This window comes from Dipteris shenzhenensis, chromosome 24, assembly GCF_047967505.1.
Source record: "Dipteris shenzhenensis isolate YYH24624 ecotype China chromosome 24, Dip_SZ_1.0, whole genome shotgun sequence".
In the NCBI taxonomy this organism is placed as follows: domain Eukaryota; kingdom Viridiplantae; phylum Streptophyta; class Polypodiopsida; order Gleicheniales; family Dipteridaceae; genus Dipteris; species Dipteris shenzhenensis.
Genome location: NC_141619.1, coordinates 48,677,282 through 48,683,965, shown reverse-complemented (window position 1 = coordinate 48,683,965; position 6,684 = coordinate 48,677,282). Strand labels below are relative to the sequence as shown.

Sequence of the window (6,684 nt, the reverse complement as noted above, 5' to 3'; positions counted from 1 at the left end):
CGGTAATGAATGAATGATTTTTGGCATACCCTATGTGTGGGAAGGGTATAGCGATGGGTTGTCCTACTTTGAAAGGTAAAATAATTTAATTTGGATTAAAGGATGCGATGATACGTGAAAATTCATCATCGGTGGTTCAAGTTTGCCACGTGTTTAAGGGACCCTCCCCCTTAAATGTGTTTATATCTCCCTCCATCTTGTTTTCAATGACTCTTCGCCAGAGCTCGAGTCTCTGCATGCAACACGATTTTTAGAGAGGAATGGGTTTGCTCTTAGATAATGTCTCTTGGCCATACCTTGGGTCTCTGCATGCAACAAATGCGGTTTGCAGAGAATGCTCTGTTGCTTTCTTCAGCAAAAGGATTTCATGATTAAAGTCGGCTCTGCACAAGGATATGGAGATTGAAGGCAAAATAAAGCTGTGGCAGCTCTTCTTTCAATTTCTACCGGCTTTTGTGTAGAGAATAAGGTTTCTCCCCATGCATGAGGTGTTCATTCATTCCGTACATTCAAGGTGGGGATTTTGTAGACGATTCGATGGACCTGGTGGCACAGACGGGGGGATGGGTGTGGGTTGCCTATAAATTTGGGTTCGTTGTTTGTATGTTTTGTATTGTGTTGGTTGCGCTGCTTGCATGCTTCATGGTTTGAGATGGTAGATATGGAGACCACACCCAAGGCAATGGACACCAAGACAAACACATTTCGGAGGGGTATTTTTGCTTCTTGCTTCTACTTCAACTTCTGTAATTCTGTCTTCTTCTCACTTCCGAACTCGTGCTTATTCGTGCTCTTTTGATTGGCTTTGATGGTTTCAACAAAATTGGAGAAGAGGTATGGGAAGGGCATACAATCGAAGAGGGAAGTAGACAATTCTGTGTTTGATGGTAGGTGGATTACACATGAAAACCATGTACTTTGTTCATGATGGAATTGAATGATAGACTTGTATTTCGTTGAAGGTGCATGTTTCATTTGTAAGGCTTGTAATTTGTAGAGTCACCAAGCCCAGCGAAAGAGATGAATTTGGATGTATTGTTGCTGCCGTTTTGTACACAACCCCTCTGATGGTGACTGCTGCAGGAAAACCACCAAAAGATACCCACTTGAAAGCCCAATCGGCTATCAACAAATCGGCTAAGTTCACTGCGGAGGCTTTCCATTTAGCGGCTAAGCAGGCTTATGCAGAAGATAAGGACCCTTTTGTGAGTTCGTCAGTAGTCGCAATAAGGTGTGGGTTCGCTTAACGCTATTGAACATTTGACGTTCTCTGGTGCAAGTACGTACTTTTCCAACAACCGCATATGGACATATTGCTGCACATATAACGACGACTACGGTAGATTTCCATTGGTTTTCATTGATGAAAGTAGAAATCCGTGAGCGTAGGAAGCTCGTGATGAAGGATGCATGCTGTCCAATTTCCTGATGGTGGATGTTGTTGTGCATTTTGTCGTAGTCTTGCATATTAGTGTAGAACGCAACAAAAGATAGCTTTCTCTACCTTAGTTTTTATTTTGGTTGAGGCGAATGGACGTCCTAAATCAACGAACATTATAAAGCCCGCATGATGGTTGAATTTTGAATATTTCGATGAGCAATTAATTGAGTTTTGTTTATGTGCAATTCTGTGGCGCTTGTTCCATAGCGGAATGCAGAGATGTTCTCGGGTTTTGACTTTTATGAAAGGATTAAACTTTGACAGCATATCCTTGAAAGGAATTCATGGAAGAGCAATTTTCTTTCATTTGTCATTCAAGGGAGTGAGGCCAACTATCCTGCCTAGGACTTCCCTGTCCTGCATGAGGTTCATTGCCTGCTGTACTTGTTGCTTATCCACTGGTGAAAGAACAAATTTGACAGCTGGGGGAGTCGAGGGTGTTGCCATAGAGCCCCCTCTAGCCAGACCAAAGGTCACCACCAAAAGTCCCAGTAACCAGCAATGAATAAACTGCACCTCCCGCTAGGTGGTGGGAAAATAGAAGGAGAAGAAGAAAGAAAGGGAAAAGAAGGCACGCACGAGAGGAAAGTTTACCAAGAACTTGTCCCAACAAAGTAGGAAAACATCCCCGAAGTTCTTCCACAAGCAAGCTCTCAATCTTCGAAAGGGTAATGGAATGCACAATGGGAAGCTGCCAAGAGAAAGAGTGAGCCACCAAATGTCTTTGAAGCACTCCACAAACTCGGGACTACCTTCATCGCTTCATATTCTTGAGAGGACTGGCAAGACCTTCAAAAAAGAGGCTTGGAGGCTAGCTTGGTCACACTATGCTAGCCCATGGTACAAGAGCTTACCGGGGTCTCTTTTGCTCGATGAAGGTGATAGCTGGAGTTGACTTGTGCCCAAGGACCAGGTTGACTCACAACGGGCTGAGGGCGGGTTGTGGGCCACGTCAGTGCTTGGGAGAAACTCCATGCAAAGATGGAGGTCGTGGGCTGGAGTGTGCTACAAATGTTGGCCATGGGCTAGAGTTGGTGACCATGCACTGGAGCAGCAACCCTACTGCTAGCAAGAAAGAGCGGCTGTACGGCGGCCACAACCCGTATGGTGGGATGTGGTGACGAGTCCCATTTTGCAATGTTGCTTGCTATCTTTTCTTTTCTCTCACTCTTATCTTTCTAGATTATTCCCCTTGCTAAAATTATGGAGGGGAGGAGGGCACACAACCCGTTGAACCTTCACTTGCTTTTTTGTAGGCTATTTTTTTTGGTTAGGTTCTAATTTCTAGAATTCTCTAGAGAGGATTGATTACAAGTGCCTTGCACAATGCGGCCTTCTTAAAGTAATATCCAATGCATACTTCTTAATCATGGCATTGGATATTTTTTAAAGAAGACCTCATTGTGTCTTGCACAAGGGTCTTGCATACTCTAACTATGTTAAGAGTCATAACTAACATTTGGAGTATTTTAATATAATGCTATCTAACTATGTTAAGAGCCATAACTAACATTTGGAGTATTTTAACTTTAAACAGGGGGCCACAATCATGGAGGCTTCAACACGTTTGTGTGACAAGATAAGTTGTCAATATACCTGTATACTTATATTTCTTTGGCCTAATTGTATGACTTGGAGCACCCATTGATGGATTGGATTATTGAGCATGGTGTATCACTACCTTGGTATCATGAGCTCATCTCATGAGGGCCTATTTAAAGTTTTAGATTTTTGGGTTTTTTACTTCTTCTAGGTTTCATTTTGGGTGTTGGCTTTGGGTTTTGCACTTTTGGTTCATGCTCATTTTTTAGCTCCAGCAACAGCAATCGTTTGGCCACTCCTTAGGGCCTTCTCTATGGTCCTACTTGTCATCACTAGCTTGGGACTTACCATGCAATAGGTACCCAACTCCTAGTTGGCATCATTGTGGGTGTCGTAGAAGGGGCTCGAAAAAGCAGTGGTCATTATAAGTTTGGCAAAATATGTGGAGTACTTTTGCACAATAGTCTCTGAGTTCCATGATTTTTCATGTTCTTGTAATCCCTTCCATTTGCTGGAGTACTCAATTTATACCTTGTTTTTTTAGAAACTGACAAAACAATATAAAATATGTTCTTGGAAATTTGTTGGGATACTTAATCTATACCTTGTTTTCAGCAAGTGTCAAAACACTAAAAAAAAGCTTTTGGAAATATATGCCTTTAACGTGCATCACTCACAAACATAGTAGAAGTAACTTTTGGCAATAAAATATCAAAGAATAAACACCTCAAGCTGGAACAAGTAAACATGGAAAAGTGAATCTAGAACCCCAATCCAGAACCCTGAACAAGTGAAACCAAATGAGTGGATCTGGAACTTTGTTGACCTCAACAAAAGTGTCAATTTAGAATGGCAGATTCTAGAGTTGGGAGTGGCTTGAAGATTGCTCTACCCATTTGAGTCGGGAGCGCCTTTGAGATTGACCTATCCATTGTCGAAAGCGTGAGCTTTGTTGGAGTATTGATCTAGAAGAGAAGATGCTTCCACTAGAAAAGAGCAAGATAGATGGTCGGAGGATTGGTCTCACAAATGTATAATGCTAGAAGCTTATTGCATCGGCTAGAAACCATGCTTAGGGATGTGATCAGTGAAGCAAGAAGAGCAATGGCAAGGAGCATTTTTTCAAAGAGTTCTTGCTGTTGAAGATAGATAGCACAGTCCATATTCAAGTATATGCTAAACGTTGGTCTCCTTGAATGCAAGCGATTGTGTTGACAAGGTGAATAAAAACAAATCATCCAAAAGTCCTACCAAGATGATGAATTGAAAGATTGTGTGTGTGTGTGTAAGAGAGAGAGAGAGAGAGATGGAGCCTTCAGAAGAAAATATCAACTGGGTGTAGCCCTAATTTCAAAAAGAGAAGCCATCAATTTTCTCTTTGAGAAAAGAGGAAATAAAATAGCAATTGCGTGTAGCCCTGCTTTCGAAAAGAGAAGCCATCGAGTTTTTCTTTGAGAAAAGAGGAAAGAAATAGCAACTGGGTGTAGCCCTGATTTCAAAAAGAGAAGCCATCAATTTAATCTTTGAGAAAAGAGGAATCATAACTAAGGCTACCCCTAAAAGGGGCAGGCAAAAAATGCAAACAATGCAACAACAAAGGCTTTGGTTGAAACTACAAGAGCTGTGGTTGAAGACCTGAACATTACATTTTTTGTACTTTAATTGAAGTAGATTGCTCTGACTAATTATCTACTTAGGCTCTTTCTATTAAAGAGACAGATTGAATTCTTTGTTGATTATCATTTTAGAGTGCATGTCGACTTTTGTAAGCAAGTAAATGCTTGCACCCATAGTTCTGGAGATAGTTCTTATCATTCTATCGAGAACTATAGCCCTCTTGGCAAAAGGGAGTATCCTTCTAGGATACGAGACGGTGTCCTTTGGGTAAGTATGCTACTGATATCAGAGATCTTCAAAGGGGTTGCAAGTTGGGTCTTAGGATATCCAAAGGGAGAGGTCTTTGATGGTTTTCCTCCAAAATTTACACATGTTTTAGCTAAAATATAACTAAATTGCCTAAAATTTTGTAGATTTTACAAAATTGGTTTTTACTAATGAAAATGAAGACGTTGTAGGTTCATTGTATATACTTTAACATCAGCCCATGGGAGGCTGCCATTTCTGGAACCACTCCATGACTGTGCAAATGGCTTCTTGTTACTGCCAATCAACGGACTTCTTACTCTTCTTGTTGGAGTGCTTATTTAGCAATGCTAGACCTAGCAAAACACAATTTTCCCTTGTCACATCCATAGCCATGGCATCATTGTTCACAGGAAACTCTTTCTACTCATCATGAGCAACAATATGTACCATTAACTTGAGGAGAGGCCATTACTGAGAATCCCACAATAGTATCAAACAATCTACTAAGGTGCACCGGTATAGAAGTTGCATTACCAAGGGTGGTATGTGTGTTTTGTAGGATTAGATTGCATTGGTGGGGGCTACCATAGTAGCGGCCACGGATGGTGCCATGGCAATGTTGAGAGTGTAAATTGTTGTTACAAAAGGAGGTTTTGTCTCTCATCGAGCATTGTAGCAATAGGCATGTGGCGGTCTAGCAGATGGTCACCAGAGCAAGTTAATTCCACACTCTTTTGGCAACATGCCCACGATTTCAACATTGACTACACCAACTTGGAGATGTGGAGCTATGCATGTGCCATCTTTGGAGTTTCAAGCCTTAGCGATCGACTCCTCCAAAGTCATATTCTCCACCTTCTTGCTCGTGCATCTTTGATCTTGGTACATGTCATCTAAACTACTAATTTTTTATGTTGAGGATGTGGGAGGGACATGGAGTCATCTGATGATTTTGTTTTGCTACTCTTAGGCTTGCAAAAGTGTATACCTACTCAGCTCAAATCGTAGACTCAACCACATTCTCTAATGTAAGAGTAGAGATATAAATGCAAGAAGCCATAAAATACTAAGAGAATACTTAGAGTTTTGGAAAGATCATGAACGAAAGAACTCCAGCAACAACGGGGGCCAATGTGGTAGCCATTGGAATAAATGCTACGGTCATTGCACAACAACAACAACAACTGTCACCATCATGTAAATATCCTAAGTCAAAGTACAGTTGACCATTTATTTGATCATATATATATATATATTTTTGGGGGTGCAAAAAGAGACTTTTATTAAGTATTAAAGAAAAACCGTTAGAGCAAGCTCCATACGGGATACATCATGCAATGCACGAAAAGCTCGAGCCAAAAAGAAAGGATTGAGGCTGATAGTGCCATCTCAATCCGGTAGAAACCTTCGAGAAAAAGGGAGAACCCCTCCAAACTCGAAGAAATATAGTCCTTCTAGAAGAGGCTGCCCGTGAAGGGCCCTTCATGCTAGCCCATATGGCTATCAAAGTGTGAACCGTGTCAGTCCAAATACCCGTGAACACCTGTGATGGGTGTATCTGGGTGCCATCCAAGGCCTCAGTACATCTGGCTCTCCAAATGTGCCAAGAGGAAATGCTAGCCAAAATCTCCCAAGAGGTGTCCACAGAAACATGAGAAGCTCTGAAGGGAGTAAGCGGTACATCCTGAAGAGAGCAGGGCTCTATCACCTGCCGGCGGACCGAGAGTGCCCAAGAAGAAGGCTCACCCTCATAAAACACCTGGGGCCCGGTAAGGGATAACCATGCGACCAAGCCCCAAGTCATGAAGAAAGGGGAAGTGTGAAAGATGCTGAGT

The 6,684-nt window shown here is 41.9% G+C and overlaps 1 long non-coding RNA gene across 1 annotated transcript; it reads left to right on the top strand.

Moving 5' to 3' along the window:
• The first annotated feature begins 237 nt into the window (after nucleotides 1-237).
• Nucleotides 238-1,561, top strand: LOC147886709 (uncharacterized). The gene is made up of 2 exons (XR_015543345.1): nucleotides 238-887; nucleotides 1,084-1,561. It is a non-coding gene; the product is annotated as an uncharacterized LOC147886709 (long non-coding RNA).
• Nucleotides 1,562-6,684: the final 5,123 nt, after the last annotated feature.